General features: G+C 38.3%; 1 non-coding gene and 4 pseudogenes across 1 annotated transcript; 3 read left to right on the plus strand and 2 right to left on the minus strand.

Annotated features, from left to right (window-relative positions):
- Positions 1-20,277: 20,277 nt before the first annotated feature.
- Positions 20,278-20,489, minus strand: LOC131358744 (U2 spliceosomal RNA; annotated as a pseudogene).
- A 960-nt stretch (positions 20,490-21,449) lies between these two features.
- LOC131358749 (U2 spliceosomal RNA) lies at positions 21,450-21,607 on the plus strand (annotated as a pseudogene).
- A 251-nt stretch (positions 21,608-21,858) lies between these two features.
- On the plus strand, positions 21,859-21,973 carry LOC131358754 (U5 spliceosomal RNA). Its single transcript, XR_009205674.1, has one exon. It is a non-coding gene; the product is annotated as a U5 spliceosomal RNA (small nuclear RNA).
- Positions 21,974-22,325: 352 nt separating this feature from the next.
- LOC131358745 (U2 spliceosomal RNA) lies at positions 22,326-22,490 on the plus strand (annotated as a pseudogene).
- A 1,674-nt stretch (positions 22,491-24,164) lies between these two features.
- Positions 24,165-24,324, minus strand: LOC131358747 (U2 spliceosomal RNA; annotated as a pseudogene).
- Between the last annotated feature and the right edge of the window lie 1,059 nt (positions 24,325-25,383).

The following is a 25,383-nucleotide window of genomic DNA, read 5'->3' on the forward strand; positions in this document are numbered from 1 at the left end:
TAGAGCGCTGAGACTTGCGGAATCGCATTTTCAGCGCCAGAGAAGCACAGTGCAGAGAGCACATTGCGCCGAGGCAGGAAACGAGCCAGTTCGATGAAAAATATTGAAAGTTGACTTTGTTAAGTGAATTAACATGGAAGATCACGTTTTCCATGTTTCTTATGAATTTTTGAACTTTGATAAGAAAAATCATATTTCATATCAAAATTCATATTTTTTATGAATTTCCATTGTTTCTCATGAATTTTTGCATTTTTGGTATACAATCACATTTCATATCATAGACGACCACATACATGAGAAAAATGTCAAAAAAAACTTCCCCATTCAACTGCACACATTCGTTTGTCTGAAAAACCGCTTTCCCTTGCTCGTAGAGCGCTGAGACTTGCGCATTCGCATTTTCAGCGCCACAGAAGCACAATGCTCGGAGCAAACTGCGCCGAGGCAGGAAACGAGCCAGATAGATGAAAAATGTTGAGTTGACATTGTTAAGTGAATTAACATAGAATATCAATTTTTCCATGTTTCTTATGAATTTTTGCACTTTGACGAAAAAATCATGTATCATATCAAAATTCATATTTTTTATGACTTTCCAATGGTTTTCATTAATTTTGGCATTTTACTGTAAACAATCACATTTCAAGTCATAGTCGAACACATACAAGTGAATAAAGTCAAAGAAAGCTGGCCCATTCAGCTGCACACATTCGTTTGCTTGAATAACCGCTTTCCCTTGCTCGTAGAGCGCTGAGACTTGCGGAATCGCATTTTCAGCGCCAGAGAAGCACAATGCTCGGAGTAAACTGCGCCGAGGCAGGAAACGAGCCAGTTCGATGAAAAATGTTGAAAGTTGACTTTGTTAAGTGAATTAACATAGAATATCAATTTTTCCATGTTTCTTATGAATATTCGCTGATTGACGAAAAAATCATATTTCATATCAAAATTCATATTTTTTATAACTTTCCAATGGTTTTCATGAATTTTCGCATTTTAAGGCAAACAATCACATTTCATATCATAGTCGACCACATTCATGTGAAAAAAGTCAAAGAAAACTGGCCCATTCAGCTGCACACATTCGTTTGTCTGAAAAACCGCTTTCCCTTGCTCGTAGAGCGCTGAGACTTGCGGAATCGCATTTTCAGCGCCAGAGAAGCACAGTGCAGAGAGCACACTGCGCCGAGGCAGGAAACGAGCCAGTTCGATGAAAAATATTGAAAGTTGACTTTGTTAAGTGAATTAACATGGAAGATCACGTTTTCCATGTTTCTTATGAATTTTTGAACTTTGATGAGAAAAATCATAATTCATATCAAAAGTCATATTTTTTATGATTTTCCAATGTTTCTCATGAATTTTTGCATTTTATGGTATATAATCACATTTCATATCATAGACGACCCCATACATGAGAAAAATGTCAAAGAAAACTGTCCCATTCAACTGCACACATTCGTTTGTCTGAAAAACCGCTTTCCCTTGCTCGTAGAGCGCTGAGACTTGCGGAATCGCATTTTCAGCGCCAGAGAAGCACAATGCAGAGAGGACACTGCTCCGAGGCAGGAAACGAGCCAGTTCGATGAAAAATCTTGAAAGTTGACTTTGTTAAGCGAATTATCATGGAGTATCACTTTTTCCATGTTTCTTATGAATTTTTGCACTTTGATGAAAAAAATCATATTTCATATCAAAATTCATATTTTTTTGACTTTCCACTCGTTCTTATGAATTTTTGCACTTTGATGAAAAAAATCATATTTCATATCAAAATTCATATTTTTTTGACTTTCCACTGTTTCTTATGAATTTTGGCATTTTAAAGTAAACAATCACAATTCATATCTTAGTCGACCGCGTACATGTGAAAAAAGTCAAAGAAAACTGCCCCATTCAGCTGGACACAAGCGATTGTCTGAAAAACCGCTTTCCCTTACTCGTAGAGCGCTGAGACTTGCGGAATCGCATTTTCAGCGCCAGAGAAGCACAATGCAGAGAGGACACTGCTCCGAGGCAGGAAACGAGCCAGTTCGATGAAAAATCTTGAAAGTTGACTTTGTTAAGCGAATTATCATGGAGTATCACTTTTTCCATGTTTCTTATGAATTTTTGCACTTTGATGAAAAAAATCATATTTCATATCAAAATTCATATTTTTTTGACTTTCCCCTCGTTCTTATGAATTTTGGCATTTTAAAGTAAACAATCACATTTCATATCTTAGTCGACCCCATACATGTGAAAAAAGTCAAAGAAAACTGCCCCATTCAGCTGCACACAAGCGATTGTCTGAAAAACCGCTTTCCCTTGCTCGTAGAGCGCTGAGACTTGCGGAATCGCATTTTCAGCGCCAGAGAAGCACAATGCAGAGAGCACACTGCTCCGAGGCAGGAACTTAACCAGATCGATGAAAAATCTTCAATGTTGACATTGTTAAGTGATTTTTCATGGAGTATCACTTTTTCCATGTTTCTTATGAATTTTTGCACTTTGATGAAAAAAATCATATTTCATATCAAAATTCATATTTTTTTGACTTTTATTGTTTCTTATGAATTTTGGCATTTTAAAGTAAACAAACACATTTCATATCTTAGTCGACCCCATACATGTGAAAAAAGTCAAAGAAAACTGCCCCATTCAGCTGCACACAAGCGATTGTCTGAAAAACCGCTTTCCCTTGCTCGTAGAGCGCTGAGACTTGCGGAATCGCATTTTCAGCGCCAGAGAAGCACAATGCAGAGAGCACACTGCTCCGAGGCAGGAACTTAACCAATTCGATGAAAAATCTTCATAGTTGACATTGTTAAGTGATTTTTCATGGAGTATCACTTTTTCCATGTTTCTTATGAATTTTTGCACTTTGATGAAAAAAATCATATTTCATATCAAACTTCATATTTTTTTGACTTTCCACTGTTTCTTATGAATTTGGCATTTTAAAGTAAACAATCACATTTCATATCATAGTCGACCCCATACATGTAAAAAAAGTCAAAGAAAACTGCCCCATTCAGCTGCACACAAGCGATTGTCTGAAAAACCGCTTTCCCTTGCTCGTAGAGCGCTGAGACTTGCGGAATCGCATTTTCAGCGCCAGAGAAGCACAATGCAGAGAGGACACTTCTCCGAGGCAGGAAACGAGCCAGTTCGATGAACAATCTGGAAAGTTGACTTTGTTAAGCGAATTATCATGGAGTATCACTTTTTCCATGGTTCTTATGAATTTTTGCACTTTGATGAAAAAAATCATATTTCATATCAAACTTCATATTTTTTTGACTTTCCACTGTTTCTTATGAATTTTGGCATTTTAAAGTAAACAATCACATTTCATATCTTACTCGACCCCATACATGTGAAAAAAGTCAAAGAAAACTGCCCCATTCAGCTGCACACAAGCGATTGTCTGAAAAACCGCTTTCCCTTGCTCGTAGAGCGCTGAGACTTGCGGAATCGCATTTTCAGCGCCAGAGAAGCACAATGCAGAGAGCACACTGCTCCGAGGCAGGAACTTAACCAGTTCGATGAAAAATCTTCAAAGTTGACATTGTTAAGTGATTTTTCATGGAGTATCACTTTTTCCATGTTTCTTATGAATTTTTGCACTTTGATGAAAAAAATCATATTTCATATCAAAATTCATATTTTTTTGACTTTCCATTGTTTCTTATGAATTTTGGCATTTTAAAGTAAACAATCACATTTCTTATCTTAGTCGACCGCGTACATGTGAAAAAAGTCAAAGAAACCTGCCCCATTCAGCTGGACACAAGCGATTGTCTAAAAAACCGCTTTCCCTTACTCGTAGAGCGCTGAGACTTGCGGAATCGCATTTTCAGAGCCAGAGAAGCACAATGCAGAGAGGACACAGCTCCGAGGCAGGAAACGAGCCAGTTCGATGAAAAATCTGGAAAGTTGACTTTGTTAAGCGAATTATCATGGAGTATCACTTTTTCCATGGTTCTTATGAATTTTTGCACTTTGATGAAAAAAATCATATTTCATATCAAACTTCATATTTTTTTGACTTTCCACTGTTTCTTATGAATTTTGGCATTTTAAAGTAAACAATCACATTTCATATCTTACTCGACCCCATACATGTGAAAAAAGTCAAAGAAAACTGCCCCATTCAGCTGCACACAAGCGATTGTCTGAAAAACCGCTTTCCCTTGCTCGTAGAGCGCTGAGACTTGCGGAATCGCATTTTCAGCGCCAGAGAAGCACAATGCAGAGAGCACACTGCTCCGAGGCAGGAACTTAACCAGTTCGATGAAAAATCTTCAAAGTTGACATTGTTAAGTGATTTTTCATGGAGTATCACTTTTTCCATGTTTCTTATGAATTTTTGCACTTTGATGAAAAAAATCATATTTCATATCAAAATTCATATTTTTTTGACTTTCCATTGTTTCTTATGAATTTTGGCATTTTAAAGTAAACAATCACATTTCTTATCTTAGTCGACCGCGTACATGTGAAAAAAGTCAAAGAAACCTGCCCCATTCAGCTGGACACAAGCGATTGTCTAAAAAACCGCTTTCCCTTACTCGTAGAGCGCTGAGACTTGCGGAATCGCATTTTCAGAGCCAGAGAAGCACAATGCAGAGAGGACACAGCTCCGAGGCAGGAAACGAGCCAGTTCGATGAAAAATCTTGAAAGTTGACTTTGTTAAGCGAATTATCATGGAGTATCACTTTTTCCATGTTTCTTATGAATTTTTGCACTTTGATGAAAAAAATCATATTTCATATCAAAATTCATATGTTTTTGACTTTCCACTGTTTCTTATGAATTTTGGCATTTTAAAGTAAACAATCACATTTCATATCTCAGTCGACCCCATACATGTGAAAAAAGTCAAAGAAAACTGCCCCATTCAGCTGCACACAAGCGATTGTTTGAAAAACCGCTTTCCCTTGCTCGTAGAGCGCTGAGACTTGCGGAATCGCATTTTCAGCGCCAGAGAAGCACAATGCAGAGAGCACACTGCTCCGAGGCAGGAACTTAACCAGATCGATGAAAAATCTTCAATGTTGACATTGTTACGTGATTTTTCATGGAGTATCACTTTTTCCATGTTTCTTATGAATTTTTGCACTTTGATGAAAAAAATCATATTTCATATCAAAATTCATATTTTTTTGACTCTCCATTGTTTCTTATGAATTTTGGCATTTTAAAGTAAACAATCACATTTCATATCTTAGTCGACCCCATACATGTGAAAAAAGTCAAAGAAAACTGCCCCATTCAGCTGCACACAAGCGATTGTCTGAAAAACCGCTTTCCCTTGCTCGTAGAGCGCTGAGACTTGCGGAATCGCATTTTCAGCGCCAGCGAAGCACAATGCAGAGAGGACACTGCTCCGAGGCAGGAAACGAGCCAGTTCGATGAAAAATCTGGAAAGTTGACTTTGTTAAGCGAATTATCATGGAGTATCACTTTTTCTATGGTTCTTATGAATTTTTGCACTTTGATGAAAAAAATCATATTTCATATCAAAATTCATATTTTTTTGACTTTCCACTGTTTCTTATGAATTTTGGCATTTTAAAGTAAACAATCACATTTCATATCTCAGTCGACCCCATACATGTGAAAAAAGTCAAAGAAAACTGCCCCATTCAGCTGCACACAAGCGATTGTCTGAAAAACCGCTTTCCCTTGCTCGTAGAGCGCTGAGACTTGCGGAATCGCATTTTCAGCGCCAGAGAAGCACAATGCAGAGAGCACACTGCTCCGAGGCAGGAACTTAACCAGATCGATGAAAAATCTTCAATGTTGACATTGTTAAGTGATTTTTCATGGAGTATCACTTTTTCCATGTTTCTTATGAATTTTTGCACTTTGATGAAAAAAATCATATTTCATATCAAAATTCATATTTTTTTGACTTTCCACTGTTTCTTATGAATTTTGGCATTTTAAAGTAAACAATCACATTTCATATCTTAGTCGACCCCATACATGTGAAAAAAGTCAAAGAAAACTGCCCCATTCAGCTGCACACAAGCGATTGTCTGAAAAACCGCTTTCCCTTGCTCGTAGAGCGCTGAGACTTGCGGAATCGCATTTTCAGCGCCAGAGAAGCACAATGCAGAGAGGACACTGCTCCGAGGCAGGAAACGAGCCAGTTTGTTGAAAAATCTGGAAAGTTGACTTTGTTAAGCGAATTATCATGGAGTATCACTTTTTCCATGTTTCTTATGAATTTTTGCACTTTGATAAAAAAAATCATATTTCATATCAAAATTCATATTTTTTTGACTTTCCACTGTTTCTTATGAATTTTGGCATTTTAATGTAAACAATCACATTTCATATCTCAGTCGACCCCATACATGTGAAAAAAGTCAAAGAAAACTGTCCCATTCAGCTGCACACAAGCGATTGTTTGAAAAACCGCTTTCCCTTGCTCGTAGAGCGCTGAGACTTGCGGAATCGCATTTTCAGCGCCACAGAAGCACAATGCAGAGAGCACACTGCTCCGAGGCAGGAAACGAGCCAGTTCGATGAAAAATGTTGAGAGTTGACTTTGTTAAGTGAATTAACATAGAATATCAATTTTTCCATGTTTCTTATGAATTTTTGCACTTTGATGAAAAGATCATATTTCATATCAAAATTCATATTTTTTAAGACTTTCCAATGTTTCTCATGAATTTTTGCATTTTATGGTATACAATCACATTTCATATCATAGACGACTCCATACATGAGAAAAATGTCAAAGAAAACTGCCCCATTCAGCTGCACACATTCGTTTGTCTGAAAAACCGCTTTCCCTTGCTCGTAGAGCGCTGAGACTTGCTGAATCGCATTTTCAGCGCCAGAAAAGTACAGTGCAGAGAGCACACTGCGCCGAGGCAGGAAACGAGCCAGTTCGATGAAACATATTGAAAGTTGACTTTGTTAAGTGAATTAACATGGAAGATCACGTTTTCCATGTTTCTTATGAATTTTTGAACTTTGATAAGAAAAATCATATTTCATATCAAAATTCATATTTTTTATGAATTTCCATTGTTTCTCATGAATTTTTGCATTTTTGGTATACAATCACATTTCATATCATAGACGACCACATACATGAGAAAAATGTCAAAAAAAACTGCCCCATTCAACTGCACACATTCGTTTGTCTGAAAAACCGCTTTCCCTTGCTCGTAGAGCGCTGAGACTTGCGCATTCGCATTTTCAGCGCCACAGAAGCACAATGCTCGGAGCAAACTGCGCCGAGGCAGGAAACGAGCCAGTTCGATGAAAAATGTTGAGAGTTGACTTTGTTAAGTGAATTAACATAGAATATCAATTTTTCCATGTATCTTATAAATTTTTGCACTTTGACGAAAAAATCATGTATCATATCAAAATTCATATTTTTTATGACTTTCCAATGGTTTTCATGAATTTTGGCATTTTACGGTAAACAATCACATTTCAAATCATAGTCGAACACATAGAAGTGAATAAAGTCAAAGAAAGCTGGCCCATTCAGCTGCACATATTCGTTTGCTTGAAAAACCGCTTTCCCTTGCTCGTAGAGCGCTGAGACTTGCGGAATCGCATTTTCAGCGCCACAGAAGCACAATGCTCGGAGCAAACTGCGCCGAGGCAGGAATCGAGCCAGTTCGATGAAAAATGTTGAGAGTTGACTTTGTTAAGTGAATTAACATAGAATATCAATTTTTCCTTGTTTCTTATGAATATTCGCTCATTGACGAAAAAATCATATTTCATATCAAAATTCATATTTTTTATGACTTTCCAATGTGTTTTATGAATTTTCGCTTTTTAAGGCAAACAATCACATTTCATATCATAGTCGACCACATTCATGTGAAAAAAGTCAAAGAAAACTGGCCCATTCAGCTGCACACATTCGTTTGTCTGAAAAACCGCTTTCCCTTGCTCGTAGAGCGCTGAGACTTGCGGAATCGCATTTTCAGCGCCACAGAAGCACAATGCTCGGAGCAAACTGCGCCGAGGCAGGAAACGAGCCAGTTCGATGAAAAATATTGAAAGTTGACTTTGTTACGTGAATTAACATGGAAGATCACGTTTTCCATGTTTCTTATGAATTTTTGAACTTTGATGAGAAAAATCATATTTCATATCAAAATTCATATTTTTTTATGAATTTTCAATGTTTCTCATGAATTTTTGCATTTTTGGTATACAATCACATTTCATATCATAGACGACCCCATACATGAGAAAAATGTCAAAGAAAACTGCCCCATTCAGCTGGACACAAGCGATTGTCTGAAAAACCGCTTTCCCTTACTCGTAGAGCGCTGAGACTTGCGGAATCGCATTTTCAGCGCCAGCGAAGCACAATGCAGAGAGGACACTGCTCCGAGGCAGGAAACGAGCCAGTTCGATGAAAAATCTTGAAAGTTGACTTTGTTAAGCGAATTATCATGGAGTATCACTTTTTCCATGTTTCTTATGAATTTTTGCACTTTGATGAAAAAAATCATATTTCATATCAAAATTCATATTTTTTTGACTTTCCACTCGTTCTTATGAATTTTTGCACTTTGATGAAAAAAATCATATTTCATATCAAAATTCATATTTTTTTGACTTTCCACTGTTTCTTATGAATTTTGGCATTTTAAAGTAAACAATCACAATTCATATCTTAGTCGACCGCGTACATGTGAAAAAAGTCAAAGAAAACTGCCCCATTCAGCTGGACACAAGCGATTGTCTGAAAAACCGCTTTCCCTTACTCGTAGAGCGCTGAGACTTGCGGAATCGCATTTTCAGCGCCAGAGAAGCACAATGCAGAGAGGACACTGCTCCGAGGCAGGAAACGAGCCAGTTCGATGAAAAATCTTGAAAGTTGACTTTGTTAAGCGAATTATCATGGAGTATCACTTTTTCCATGTTTCTTATGAATTTTTGCACTTTGATGAAAAAAATCATATTTCATATCAAAATTCATATTTTTTTGACTTTCCCCTCGTTCTTATGAATTTTGGCATTTTAAAGTAAACAATCACATTTCATATCTTAGTCGACCCCATACATGTGAAAAAAGTCAAAGAAAACTGCCCCATTCAGCTGCACACAAGCGATTGTCTGAAAAACCGCTTTCCCTTGCTCGTAGAGCGCTGAGACTTGCGGAATCGCATCTTCAGCGCCAGAGAAGCACAATGCAGAGAGCACACTGCTCCGAGGCAGGAACTTAACCAGATCGATGAAAAATCTTCAATGTTGACATTGTTAAGTGATTTTTCATGGAGTATCACTTTTTCCATGTTTCTTATGAATTTTTGCACTTTGATGAAAAAAATCATATTTCATATCAAAATTCATATTTTTTTGACTTTTATTGTTTCTTATGAATTTTGGCATTTTAAAGTAAACAAACACATTTCATATCTTAGTCGACCCCATACATGTGAAAAAAGTCAAAGAAAACTGCCCCATTCAGCTGCACACAAGCGATTGTCTGAAAAACCGCTTTCCCTTGCTCGTAGAGCGCTGAGACTTGCGGAATCGCATTTTCAGCGCCAGAGAAGCACAATGCAGAGAGGACACTGCTCCGAGGCAGGAAACGAGCCAGTTCGATGAAAAATCTGGAAAGTTGACTTTGTTAAGCGAATTATCATGGAGTATCACTTTTTCTATGGTTCTTATGAATTTTTGCACTTTGATGAAAAAAATCATATTTCATATCAAAATTCATATTTTTTTGACTTTCCACTGTTTCTTATGAATTTTGGCATTTTAAAGTAAACAATCACATTTCATATCTCAGTCGACCCCATACATGTGAAAAAAGTCAAAGAAAACTGCCCCATTCAGCTGCACACAAGCGATTGTCTGAAAAACCGCTTTCCCTTGCTCGTAGAGCGCTGAGACTTGCGGAATCGCATTTTCAGCGCCAGAGAAGCACAATGCAGAGAGCACACTGCTCCGAGGCAGGAACTTAACCAATTCGATGAAAAATCTTCATAGTTGACATTGTTAAGTGATTTTTCATGGAGTATCACTTTTTCCATGTTTCTTATGAATTTTTGCACTTTGATGAAAAAAATCATATTTCATATCAAAATTCATATTTTTTTGACTTTCCATTGTTTCTTATGAATTTTGGCATTTTAAAGTAAACAATCACATTTCATATCTTAGTCGACCCCATACATGTGAAAAAAGTCAAAGAAAACTGCCCCATTCAGATGCACACAAGCGATTGTCTGAAAAACCGCTTTCCCTTGCTCGTAGAGCGCTGAGACTTGCGGAATCGCATTTTCAGCGCCAGAGAAGCACAATGCAGAGAGCACACTGCTCCGAGGCAGGAACTTAACCAATTCGATGAAAAATCTTCATAGTTGACATTGTTACGTGATTTTTCATGGAGTATCACTTTTTCCATGTTTCTTATGAATTTTTGCACTTTGATGAAAAAAATCATATTTCATATCAAAATTCATATTTTTTTGACTCTCCATTGTTTCTTATGAATTTTGGCATTTTAAAGTAAACAATCACATTTCATATCTTAGTCGACCCCATACATGTGAAAAAAGTCAAAGAAAACTGCCCCATTCAGCTGCACACAAGCGATTGTCTGATAAACCGCTTTCCCTTGCTCGTAGAGCGCTGAGACTTGCGGAATCGCATTTTCAGCGCCAGCGAAGCACAATGCAGAGAGGACACTGCTCCGAGGCAGGAAACGAGCCAGTTCGATGAAAAATCTGGAAAGTTGACTTTGTTAAGCGAATTATCATGGAGTATCACTTTTTCTATGGTTCTTATGAATTTTTGCACTTTGATGAAAAAAATCATATTTCATATCAAAATTCATATTTTTTTGACTTTCCACTGTTTCTTATGAATTTTGGCATTTTAAAGTAAACAATCACATTTCATATCTCAGTCGACCCCATACATGTGAAAAAAGTCAAAGAAAACTGCCCCATTCAGCTGCACACAAGCGATTGTCTGAAAAACCGCTTTCCCTTGCTCGTAGAGCGCTGAGACTTGCGGAATCGCATTTTCAGCGCCAGAGAAGCACAATGCAGAGAGCACACTGCTCCGAGGCAGGAACTTAACCAGATCGATGAAAAATCTTCAATGTTGACATTGTTAAGTGATTTTTCATGGAGTATCACTTTTTCCATGTTTCTTATGAATTTTTGCACTTTGATGAAAAAAATCATATTTCATATCAAAATTCATATTTTTTTGACTTTCCACTGTTTCTTATGAATTTTGGCATTTTAAAGTAAACAATCACATTTCATATCTTAGTCGACCCCATACATGTGAAAAAAGTCAAAGAAAACTGCCCCATTCAGCTGCACACAAGCGATTGTCTGAAAAACCGCTTTCCCTTCCTCGTAGAGCGCTGAGACTTGCGGAATCGCATTTTCAGCGCCAGAGAAGCACAATGCAGAGAGGACACTGCTCCGAGGCAGGAAACGAGCCAGTTTGTTGAAAAATCTGGAAAGTTGACTTTGTTAAGCGAATTATCATGGAGTATCACTTTTTCCATGTTTCTTATGAATTTTTGCACTTTGATGAAAAAAATCATATTTCATATCAAAATTCATATTTTTTTGACTTTCAACTGTTTCTTATGAATTTTGGCATTTTAAAGTAAACAATCACATTTCATATCTCAGTCGACCCCATACATGTGAAAAAAGTCAAAGAAAACTGCCCCATTCAGCTGCACACAAGCGATTGTCTGAAAAACCGCTTTCCCTTGCTCGTAGAGCGCTGAGACTTGCGGAATCGCATTTTCAGCGCCACAGAAGCACAATGCAGAGAGCACACTGCTCCGAGGCAGGAAACGAGCCAGTTCGATGAAAAATGTTGAGAGTTGACTTTGTTAAGTGAATTAACATAGAATATCAATTTTTCCATGTTTCTTATGAATTTTTGCACTTTGATGAAAAGATCATATTTCATATCAAAATTCATATTTTTTAAGACTTTCCAATGTTTCTCATGAATTTTTGCATTTTATGGTATACAATCACATTTCATATCATAGACGACTCCATACATGAGAAAAATGTCAAAGAAAACTGCCCCATTCAGCTGCACACATTCGTTTGTCTGAAAAACCGCTTTCCCTTGCTCTAGAGCGCTGAGACTTGCTGAATCGCATTTTCAGCGCCAGAAAAGTACAGTGCAGAGAGCACACTGCGCCGAGGCAGGAAACGAGCCAGTTCGATGAAACATATTGAAAGTTGACTTTGTTAAGTGAATTAACATGGAAGATCACGTTTTCCATGTTTCTTATGAATTTTTGAACTTTGATAAGAAAAATCATATTTCATATCAAAATTCATATTTTTTATGAATTTCCATTGTTTCTCATGAATTTTTGCATTTTTGGTATACAATCACATTTCATATCATAGACGACCACATACATGAGAAAAATGTCAAAAAAAACTGCCCCATTCAACTGCACACATTCGTTTGTCTGAAAAACCGCTTTCCCTTGCTCGTAGAGCGCTGAGACTTGCGCATTCGCATTTTCAGCGCCACAGAAGCACAATGCTCGGAGCAAACTGCGCCGAGGCAGGAAACGAGCCAGTTCGATGAAAAATGTTGAGAGTTGACTTTGTTAAGTGAATTAACATAGAATATCAATTTTTCCATGTATCTTATGAATTTTTGCACTTTGACGAAAAAATCATGTATCATATCAAAATTCATATTTTTTATGACTTTCCAATGGTTTTCATGAATTTTGGCATTTTACGGTAAACAATCACATTTCAAATCATAGTCGAACACATACAAGTGAATAAAGTCAAAGAAAGCTGGCCCATTCAGCTGCACATATTCGTTTGCTTGAAAAACCGCTTTCCCTTGCTCGTAGAGCGCTGAGACTTGCGGAATCGCATTTTCAGCGCCACAGAAGCACAATGCTCGGAGCAAACTGCGCCGAGGCAGGAATCGAGCCAGTTCGATGAAAAATGTTGAGAGTTGACTTTGTTAAGTGAATTAACATAGAATATCAATTTTTCCTTGTTTCTTATGAATATTCGCTCATTGACGAAAAAATCATATTTCATATCAAAATTCATATTTTTTATGACTTTCCAATGTGTTTTATGAATTTTCGCTTTTTAAGGCAAACAATCACATTTCATATCATAGTCGACCACATTCATGTGAAAAAAGTCAAAGAAAACTGGCCCATTCAGCTGCACACATTCGTTTGTCTGAAAAACCGCTTTCCCTTGCTCGTAGAGCGCTGAGACTTGCGGAATCGCATTTTCAGCGCCACAGAAGCACAATGCTCGGAGCAAACTGCGCCGAGGCAGGAAACGAGCCAGTTCGATGAAAAATATTGAAAGTTGACTTTGTTACGTGAATTAACATGGAAGATCACGTTTTCCATGTTTCTTATGAATTTTTGAACTTTGATGAGAAAAATCATATTTCATATCAAAATTCATATTTTTTTATGAATTTCCAATGTTTCTCATGAATTTTTGCATTTTTGGTATACAATCACATTTCATATCATAGACGACCCCATACATGAGAAAAATGTCAAAGAAAACTGCCCCATTCAACTGCACACATTCGTTTGTCTGAAAAACCGCTTTCCCTTGCTCGTAGAGCGCTGAGACTTGCGGAATCGCATTTTCAGCGCCAGAGAAGCACAAGGCACAAGGCACACTGCGCCGAGGCAGGAAACGAGCCAGTTCGATGAAAAATATTGAAAGTTGACTTTGTTAAGTGAATTAACATGGAAGATCACGTTTTCCATGTTTCTTATGAATTTTTGAACTTTGATGAGAAAAATCATATTTCATATCAAAATTCATATTTTTTATGACTTTCCAATGTTTCTCATGAATTTTTGCATTTTATGGTATACAATCACATTTCATATCATAGTCGACCACATTCATGTGAAAAAAGTCAAAGAAAACTGGCCCATTGAGCTGCACACATTCGTTTGTCTGTAAAACCGCTTTCCCTTGCTCGTAGAGCGCTGAGACTTGCCGAATCGCATTTTCAGCGCCACAGAAGCACAATGCTCGGAGCAAACTGCGCCGAGGCAGGAAACGAGCCAGTTCGATGAAAAATGTCGAAAGTTGACTTTGTTAATTGAATTAACATAGAATATCAATTTTTCCATGTTTCTTATGAATCTTTGCACTTTGACGAAAAAATCATGTATCATATCAAAATTCATATTTTTTATGACTTTCCAATGGGTTTCATGAATTTTGGCATTTTAAGGCAAACAATCACATTTCAAATCATAGTCGACCACATACAAGTGAAAAAAGTCAAAGAAAACTGGCCCATTCAGCTGCACACATTCGTTTGTCTGAAAAACCGCTTTCCCTTGCTCGTAGAGCGCTGAGACTTGCGGAATCGCATTTTCAGCGCCAGAGAAGCACAGTGCAGAGAGCACACTGCGCCGAGGCAGGAAACGAGCCAGTTCGATGAAAAATGTCGAAAGTTGACTTTGTTAAGTGAATTAACATAGAATATCAATTTTTCCATGTTTCTTATGAATATTCGCTCATTGATGAAAAAATCATATTTCATATCAAAATTCATATTTTTTTATGACTTTCCAATGTGTTTTATGAATTTTCGCTTATTAAGGCAAACAATCACATTTCATATCATAGTCGACCACATTCATGTGAAAAAAGTCAAAGAAAACTGGCCCATTCAGCTGCACATTCGTTTGTCTGAAAAACCGCTTTCCCTTGCTCGTAGAGCGCTGAGACTTGCGGAATCGCATTTTCAGCGCCAGAGAAGCACAGTGCTGAGAGCACACTGCGCCGAGGCAGGAAACGAGCCAGTTCGATGAAAAATATTGAAAGTTGACTTTGTTAAGTGAATTAACATAGAACATCAAGTTTTCCATGTTTCTTATGAATTTTTGAACTTTGATGAGAAAAATCATATTTCATATCAAAATTCATATTTTTTATGACTTTCCAATGTTTCTCATGAATTTTTGCATTTTATGGTATACAATCACATTTCATATCATAGACGACCACATACATAAGAAAAAAGTAAAAAAAAATTGGCCCATTCAGTTGTACACATTCGTTTGTTTGAAAAACCGCTTTCCCTTGCTCGTAGAGCGCTGAGACTTGCGGAATCGCTTTTTCAGCGCCAGAGAAGCACAAGGCACAAGGCACACTGTGCCGAGGCAGGAAACGAGACAGTTCGATGAAAAATGTTGAAAGGTAACTTTGTTAAGTGAATTAACATAGAATATCAATTTTTCCATGTTTCTTATGAATTTTTGCACTTTGACGAAAAAAATCATGTATCATATCAAAATTCATATTTTTTATGACTTTCCAATGGTTTTCATGAATTTTGGCATTTTAAGGCAAACAATCACATTTCAAATCATAGTCGACCACATACAAGTGAAAAAAGTCAAAGAAAACTGGCCCATTCAGCTGCACACATTCGTTTGTCTGAAAAACCGCTTTCCCTTGCTCGTAGAGCGCTGAGACTTGCGGAATCGCATATTCAGCGCCAGAGAAGCACAAGGCACAAGGCACACTGCGCCGAGACAGGAAACGAGCCAGTTCGATGAAAAATGTTGAGAGTTGACTTTGTTAAGTGAATTAACATAGAACATCAAGTTTTCCATGTTTCTTATGAATTTTAGAACTTTGAAGAGAAAAATTATATTTCATATCAAAATTCATATTTTTTATGACTTTCCAATGTGTTTTATGAATTTTCGCTTTTTAAGGCAAACAATCACATTTCATATCATAGACGACCACATTCATGTGAATCGCATTTTCAGCGCCAGAGAAGCACAGTGCAGAGAGCACACTGCGCCGAGGCAGGAAACGAGCCAGTTCGATGAAAAATGTCGAAAGTTGACTTTGTTAAGTGAATTAACATAGAATATCAATTTTTCCATGTTTCTTATGAATATTCGCTCATTGACGAAAAAATCATATTTCATATCAAAATTCATATTTTTTATGACTTTCCAATGTGTTTTATGAATTTTCGCTTTTTAAGGCAAACAATCACATTTCATATCATTGTCGACCACATTCATGTGAAAAAAGTCAAAGAAAACTGACCCATTCAGCTGCACACATTCGTTTGTCTGAAAAACCGCTTTCCCTTGCTCGTAGAGCGCTGAGACTTGCGGAATCGCATTTTCAGCGCCAGAGAAGCACAAGGCACAAGGCAAACTGTGCCGAGGGAGGAAAAGAGACAGTTCGATGAAAAATCTTGAAAGTTGACTTTGTTAAGTGAATTAACATATAATATCAATTTTTCCATGTTTATTATGAATTTTTGCACTTTGACGAAAAAATCATATTTCATATCAAAATTCATGTTTTATGACTTTCCAATGATTTTTATGAATTTTGGCATTTTAATGCGAAAAATCACATTTCATATCATAGTCGACCACATACACGTGAAAAAAATCAAAGAAAACCGGCCCAATCAGCTGCACACATTCGTTTGTCTGAAAAACCGCTTTCCCTTGCTCGTAGAGCGCTGAGACTTGCGGAATCGCATTTTCAGCGTCAGAGATGCACAAGGCACAAGGCACACTGCGCCGAGGCAGGAAACGAGCCAGAGCGATGAAAAATGTTGAAAGTTGACTTTGTTAAGTGAATTAACATAGAATATCAATTTTTCCATGTTTCTTATGAATTTTTGCACTTTGAGGAAAAACTCATATTTCATATCAAAATTTATATTTTTTATGACTTTCCAATGTTTCTCATGAATTTTTGCATTTTATGGTATACAATCACATTTCATATCATAGACGAACCCATACATGAGAATAAAGTCAAAGAAAACTGGCCCATTCAGTTGCACACCTTCGTTTGTCTGAAAAACTGCTTTCCCTTGCTCTTAGAGAGCTGAGACTTGCGGAATCGCATTTTCAGCGCCAGAGAAGCACAGTGCAGAGAGTACATTGAGCCGAGGCAGGACACGAGCCAGTTCGATGAAATATGTTGAAAGTTGACGTTGTTAAGTGAATTCACATAGAATATCAAATTTTCCATGTTTATTATTAATTTTTGCATTTTTAGGAAAAAATCATATTTCATATCAAAATTCATATTTTTTATGACTTTCCAATGTTTCTCATGAATATTTGCATTTTATGGCATACAATCACATTTCATATCATAGACGACTCCATACATGAGAAAAAAGTCAAAGAAAACTGGCCCATTCAGCTGCACACATTCGTTTGTCTGAAAAACCGCTTTCCCTTGCTCGTAGAGCGCTGAGACTTGCGGAATCGCATTTTCTGCGCCAGAGAAGCACAAGGCACAAGGCACACTGTGCCGAGGCAGGACACCAGACAGTTCGATGAAAAATGTTGAAAGTTGACTTTGTTAAGTGAATTAACATAGAATATCAATTTTTCCATGTTTCTTATGAATTTTTGCACTTTGACGAAAAAATCATGTATCATATCAAAATTCATATTTTTTATGACTTTCCAATGGTTTTCATGAATTTTTGCATTTTATGGTATACAATCACATTTCATATCATAGACGACCCCATACATGAGAAAAAAGTCAAAGAAAACTGGCCCATACAGCTGCACACATTCGTTTGTCTGAAAAACCGCTTTCCCTTGCTCGTAGAGCGCTGAGACTTGCGGAATCGCTTTTTCAGCGCCAGAGAAGCACAATGCTCGGAGCGAACTGAGCAGAGGCAGGAAACGAGCCAGTTCGTTGAAAAATGTTGAAAGTTGACTTTGTTAAGTGAATTAACATAGAATATCAATTTTTCCATGTTTCTTATGAATTTTTGCACTTTGACGAAAAAATCATGTATCATATCAAAATTCATATTTTTTATGACTTTCCAATGGTTTTCATGAATTTTGGCATTTTAAGGCAAACAGTCACATTTCATTTCATAGTCGACCACATACATGTGAAAAAAGTCAAAGAAAACTGACCCATTCAGCTGCAGACATTCGTTTGTCTGAAATACCGCTTTCAGCTCTTAGAACGCTGATACTTGCGGAATCGCATTTTCAGCGCCAGAGAAGCACAAGGCACAAGGCACACTGTGCCGAGGGAGGAACAGAGACAGTTCGATGAAAAATGTTGAAAGTTGACTTTGTTAAGTGAATTAACACATAATATCAATTTTTCCTTATTTATTATGAATTTTTGCACTTTGACGAAAAAATCATATTTCATATCAAAATTCATGTTTTATGACTTTCCAATGATTTTTATGAATTTTGGTATTTTAATGCGAAAAATCACATTTCATATCATAGTCGACCACATACACGTGAAAAAAATCAAAGATAACTGGCCCAATCAGCTGCACACATTCGTTTGTCTGAAAAACCGCTTTCCCTTGCTCGTAGAGCGCTGAGACTTGCGGAATCGCATTTTCAGCGCCAGAGAAGCACAAGGCACAAGGCACACTGCGCCGAGGCAGGAAACGAGCCAGTTCGATGAAAAATGTTGAAAGTCTATTTTGTAAAGTGAATTAACATGGACGATCACGTTTTCCATGTTTCTTATGAATTTTTGAACTTTGATGAGAAAAATCATATTTCATATCAAAATTCATATTTTTTATGACTTTCCAATGTTTTTCATGAATTTTGGCATTTTAAGGCAAACAATCACATTTCAAATCATAGTCGACCACATACAAGTGAAAAAAGTCAAAGAAAACTGGCCCATTCAGCTGCACACATTCGTTTGTCTGAAAACCCGCTTTCCCTTGCTCGTAGAGCGCTGAGACTTGCGGAATCGCATTTTCAGCGCCAGAGAAGCACAGTGTAGAGAGCACACTGCGCCGAGGCAGGAAACGAGCCAGTTCGATGAAAAATGTTGAAAGTTGACTTTGTTAAGTGAATTAACATAGAATATCAATTTTTCCATGTTTCTTATGAATTGTTGCACTTTGACGAAAAAATCATATTTCATATAAAAATTCATATTTTTCATGACTTTGCTGTGTTTCTCATGAGTTTTTGCATTTTAAGGTAAACAATCACATTTCATATCATAGTCGACCCCAAAAGTGAAAAATGTCAAAGAAAACTGCCCCTTTCAGCTGCACACATGCGTTTGTCTTAAAATCCGCTTTCCCTTGCTCTAGAGCGCTGAGTCTTGCGGAATAGCATTTTCAGCGCCACAGAAACACAATGCAGAGAGCACACTGCGCCGAGGCAGGAATCGAGCCAGTTCGATGAAAAATGTTGTTTATGCCCCCTTCTCAAACCCAGTCAAAGCCCAAAACCAGACCAGAGAACACTTGATCTTAGCCAAAAGGCCAAGAAGCAGTAAACTTTTATCTCCTCTGCTTAACGGACAGCCTCAGGCCACACAAATACCGGCATGCATAAATTCACTTAAGCAAATAAGACCCAACTCCTGGAAACAACCCATTTAACATTGAAGCATACACAGCTTTACCAGAGCACCACTCATAAAAATACATCAAAGTCATTGATGTTCCTCTACACGAAAAGCTTTAACAAAAGTCAAAAGATTTACACATGACTTAAGAGAAATCAGAGCTATAAAGAAAAAGAAGCCGAGCAGCACCAGGAAACCCTTGTGGGGGAAACACAATGCTCGATGAGGGCAAGGCCGGCCCCTTTATTTCTTTTCTTTCTTTTTTTTTTTTTAATATCCTTTCCTTCACACTTGCCTTCTCAAAGTCAGACTAAGAAGTGCAATGTGAATACAGTCACAGCTCAAAGCCAGACCAGAGAACACTTGATCTTAGCCAAATGGCCGAGAAGCAATAAACTTTTATCTCTTCTGCTGAACGGACAGCCTCAGGCCACACCTATACAGGCGTGCATAAAGTCACACAACCAAATAAGACTCAACCCCTGAAAACTACTCATTTAAGATTGAAGCATACACAGCTTTATCAGAGTAAAGCTCATTGATGTTCCTCTCCACAGAACTCTTTCATAAAGGGTGAAATATTTACACGTGACTGAAGAGAAACCAGCACCATAAAGAAAAAAAAAAAAGACAAGCATCAACAGGAAACCCTTGTCGGAAAAACACAATGCTCGATGAGGGTAAGGCCGGCCTCTTGGGTTGGTTGAGTAGAGAAATGGTGGGGAAAGGTTGACGAGCAACAACTGACAGCGGTGAGCAGAAGGAGGTGAAGATAGGCTAGGGACCAGGGCGGGGTGAATGCAGACATAATTTGGTAAATAAGTAAGTAAATAAGTAAGTCAGTAAAGCAGTAATTCAGTAATTGATTCTCCTTCATTTTACATCAGAAAACGGTGCACCAAGCCTGGAAGTACTGTAATACCAGGCCGATCCGCAGAGCGGACGTAGCAAGCCCCTTTTCCGTCTCCCAGCGCTATAAATCTGTTTAATATAGAAGACGTATGAGATATTAAACTGATAAGAACAGATTTTTATTTCCAATCCAAATCCTACCCATATCCATACCTAACCATTCACCTTCTCAAGGCCAGACAAAGGATTGTAATGTGAACCCAGACCAAGGCCAACAAGCCAGACCAGTGAACACAATAGATCCTAGCTAAAAAGCCTGAGAAGCCATCCTATACAAACCCCATTCAATCTATTCTCCTTCTCAAACCCAGTCAAAGCCCAAAAGCAGACCAGAGAACACGATCTTAGCCAAACGGCCAAGAAGCAACAAACATTTATCTCCTCTGCTTAATGGACAGCCTCAGGCCACACCTATACAGGCATGCATAAAGTCACATAAGCAAATAAGACCCAACTCCTGGAAACTACCCATTTAACATTGAAACATTTTATACACAGCTTTGCCAGAGCAAAGCTCATAAAAATACATCAAGCTCATTTATGTTCCTCTCCACAGACCTTGTCACTAAAAAGCCAAAGATTTAAGCAGGACTTAAAAGAAACCATCACTATGGGAAAAAAAAAAGAAAGAGATGAGCAGCACCAGGAAACCCTTGTCGGAGAAACACAATGCTCATTGATGGTAAGGCCGGCCCCTTTTTTCTTTACTTTCTTTTTTTTTTATATCCTTTCCGTCACACTCGCCTTCTCAAAGGCAGACTAAGAAGTGCAATGTGAATACAGTCTCAGCCCAAAGCCAAACCAGAGAACACTTGATCTTAGCCAAAAGGCCAAGAAGCAATAATCTTTTATCTCTTCTGCTGAACGGACAGCCTCAGGCCACACCTATACAGGCATGCATAATGTCAAGTAATAAAATAAGACCCAAGTACTGGAAACTACCCATTTAACATTGAAGCATACATAGCTTTGCCAGAGCAAAGCTCACCAAAATACATCAAACTCATTGATTTTGTGTAGGATCGCTTCTCAGGCTTTTTAGCTAGGATCTATTGTGTTCACTGGTCTGGCTTTTTTGCCTTGGTCTGGGTTCACATTACAATACTTAGTCTGTCCTTGAGAAGGTGAATGGTCAGGTATGGATATGGATAGGATTTGGATTGAAAAAACAAAATCTGTTCTTATCAGTTTAATATCTGATACGTCCTCTATATTAAACAGATTTTTAGAGCTGGGAGCCGGAAAAGGGGCTTGCTATGTCCGATCAGCCTGGTATTGCAATAGTTCCAGGCTTGGTGCACCATTTTCTGATGTAAAATGAAAGAGAAAAAATTATGGACTTACTTACTTACTTACTAAACAAATTATGTCTGCATTCAACCCGCCCTGTTCCCTAGCCTATCTTTGCCTCGTTTTGCTCACAACTGTCAGTTGTTGCTCGTCAACCGTTCCACACCCTTTGTCCACTCAATGAAAAAAAGAGGCCGGCCTTACCCTCATCGAGCATTGTGTTTCTCCGACAAGGGTTTCCCTGTACTGCTTACCTTTTTTCCATCATGGCTCTGATTTCTCTTCAGTCACACATGAATCTTTTGCCTTTTACTAAAGATTTCTGTGGCAGGGCTAGCCAATGAGTTTGATGTATTTTTGTGAGCTTTGCTCTTGTAAAGCTGTGTATGCTTCAATGTTAAATGAGTAGTTTCCAGCAGTTGGGTCTTATTAAGTTGTGTGACTTCATGTATGCTTGTATAGGTATGGCCTGGGGCTGTCTGTTACCAAAAGGAGATAAAAGTTTATTGCTTCTTGGCCATTTGGCTAAGATCAAGTGTTCTCTGATCTGGTTTTGAGCTTTGACTGGGTTAGAGAAGGAGAATAGATGGGATGGGGTTTGTGTAGGATCATTTCTCAGGCTTTTTAGCTGGGATCTATTATGTTCACTGGTCTGGCTTTTTGGCCTTGGTCTGGGTTCACGTTACAATCCTTAGTCTGGCCTTGAGAAGGCTAATGGTTAGGTATGGATATGGGTAGGATTTAAATTGAAAAAATAAATCGGTTCTCATCAGTTTAATATCTGATACGTTCTCTATATCAATCAGATTTTTAGAGCTGGGAGCCGGAAAAGGGGTTTGCTACATCTGCTCTGCGGATCGGCCTGGTATTGCAGTACTTCCAGGCTTGGTGCACCATTTTCTGATGTAAAATGAAAGAGAAAAAATTACTGACTTACTTACTTACTTAATAAACAAATTATGTCTGCATTCAAACCGCCCTGTTCCCTAGCCTATCTTTGCCTTGTTCTGCTCACCACTGTCATTTGTTGCTCGTCAACCTTTCCTGACCCTTTTTCCACTCAACCAAAACAAAGGGGCCGGCCTTACCCTCATTGAGCATTGTATTTCTCCGACAAGGGTTTCCGGGTGCTGCGCGGGTTTTTTTTCTTAATAGCTCTGGTTTCTCTTCAGTCGTGCATGAGTTATTTGCCTTTTGAACATGTTTCTAATCAGTCCCCAAAAAAAGACGATTCTTTTCCCCGTCGCTCCCTATCCCCCACCATCACCCATATACCCTTACAATAGCAATTGGAACTAAAAAAAAACAGACATTCTATGAAGGAAAACAAAGACATCACACTGACACAATCTCAAAAACACACACACGCAACAAAAAGACAAACCCCAAATACAAATAAATAGTAAACAGACAACAAGAGGCTGAGGGAGTACAAGCCGAAGAAAAAAAAAAATCTTTTGCCTTTTACTAAAGATTTCTGTGGAGAGGAACATCAGTGACTTTTATGTATTGTTGTGAGTTTTGCTCTGGCAAGGCTGTGTATGCTTCAATGGTAAATGGGTAGTTTCTAGGAGTTGGGTCTGGATGGAATGGGGTTTGTGTAGTATCGCTTCTCAGGCTTTGTCACTAGGATCTATTGTGTTCACTGGTCTTATTGGCCGTGGTCTGCATTCACGTTACAATACTTGGTCTGGCCTTGAGAAGACTAAAAGTAAAAAAATTCTTTTTTTTATCACTTTGCTATGTTTCTTATGAATTTTGGCATTTTAATGTAATTAATCATATTTCATATCATAGTTGACCCCAAACATGTGAAAAAAGTCAAAGAAAATTGCCCCATTCAGCTGCAAACATGCGTTTATTGTCTGAAAAACCTCTTTCCCTTGCTCGTAGAGTGTTGAGACTTGCGGAATCGCATTTTCAGCGCTAGAGAAGCACAAAGCAGAAAGCACACTGCGCTGAGGCAGGAAACGAGCCAGTTCGATGAAACATGATATCTATGCTCCTTCTCAAACCCAGTCAAAGCCCAAAACCAGACCAGAGAACACTTGATCTTAGCCAAAAGGCCATGAAGCAATAACCTCTTATCTTCTCTGCTTAACCGACATCCTCAGGCCACACCTATACAGACATGCATGAAGTCACAGGACCAAATAAAACCCAACTCCTGGAAACTACCCATTCAACATTGAAGCATACTCAGCTTTGCCAGACCAAAGCTCACAAAAACATATCAAACTCATTGATGTTTTTCTCCACTATCTTTAATAATAGGCAAAAGATTTATGCATGTCTGAAAAGAAACCAGCGCTGTAAACAAAAAGAGCCGAGCAGCACCGGGAAACCCTTGTCGGAGAAACACAACGCTCGATGAGGGTAAGGCCGGCCCCTTTGCTTTGTTGAGCGGGGAAAAGGGCGGGCAAATGTTGACGAGCAACAACTGACAGTGGTGAGCAGAAAGAGGTGAAGATAGGCTAGGGAACAGGGTGGGTTGAATGCAGACATAATTTGATAAGTAAGTAAGTAAGTAAGACAGTAAGTCAGTAAATTTTTCTCCTTCATTTTATATCAGAAAACGGTGCACCAAGCCTGGAACTACTGCAATACCAGGCCGTTCCGTGGAGCGGACGTAGCAAGCCCCTTTTCGGGCTCCCAGCTCTAAAAATCTGTTTAATATAGAGGACGAATCAGATATTAAACTTATAAGAACAGATTTTTTTTTTCATTCCAAATCCTACCCATATCCATACCTAACCATTCGCCTTCTCATGGCCAGACTAAGGATTGTAACGTGAACCCCGACCAAGGCCAAAAAGCCAGACCAGTGAACACAATAGATCCTAGCTTAAAAGCCTGAGAAGCCATCCTACACAAACCCCATTCCATCTATTCTCCTTCTCAAACCCAGTCAAAGCCCAAAACCAGACCATAGAACACTTGATCTTAGCCAAAAGGCTAAGAAGCAATAACCTTTCATGTCCTCTGCTTAACAGACAGCCTCAGGCCACACCTATACAGGCATGCACAAAATTTATAAGAAACATGGAAACGGTGATTTTCCATGAAAATTCACTTAACAAAGTCAACTTTCATCATTTCTCATCGAACTGGCTTGTTTCCTGCCACCGCACAGTGTGCTCTCTGCATTGTGCTTCTCTGGTGCTGAAAATGCGATTCCGCAAGTCTCAGCGTTCTATGAGCAAGGGAAAGCGGTTTTTCAGACAAACGCATGTGTGCAGCTGAATGGGGCAGTTTTCTTTGACTTTTTCACATGTGAAATGTAATTGTTTACATTAAAATGCAAAAATTCAAAGAAACATGGGAACAGCAAAAAAAAAAAGAACTTTGATATTGTTGTGGCAAGTCTGCACTCTGAACTGAAATGGTTAACAAACTACACATGGACACAAGGGTGTGAGTCAAAGCAAAGAGATAATAAAGGAATTTTTATCTTGCCGTGGCAATAGGACTCTCAAACGCAGTGCAACGAGATTACACAGTGGAGAGGCAAGGCCCTCTTTCACGGGTCCCCCTTATTCAGAACTTTTAGGTGCATCCTAAACCAAATGTATACGTGGCCAACAGCACTTCCATCAAAGGAGCTATAGCATATAGAAAGACATGATATACAATGTTCTGGCATGCCATGAGTAGAGTCGCTCCTGGTACTGACAGCCACCTGGTTAATATCTTCCTCTCCACACACACACACACACACAGCAGAGGTCCTAAAGTCTTACTTGTTCATCTTTGTTACTTGTTAAAATTTCCACATTTCCCTCCTTTTTGTCC

The sequence above is a fragment of the Hemibagrus wyckioides genome, linkage group LG08 (genome assembly GCF_019097595.1).
Source record: "Hemibagrus wyckioides isolate EC202008001 linkage group LG08, SWU_Hwy_1.0, whole genome shotgun sequence".
Taxonomy (NCBI): Eukaryota; Metazoa; Chordata; class Actinopteri; order Siluriformes; family Bagridae; genus Hemibagrus; species Hemibagrus wyckioides.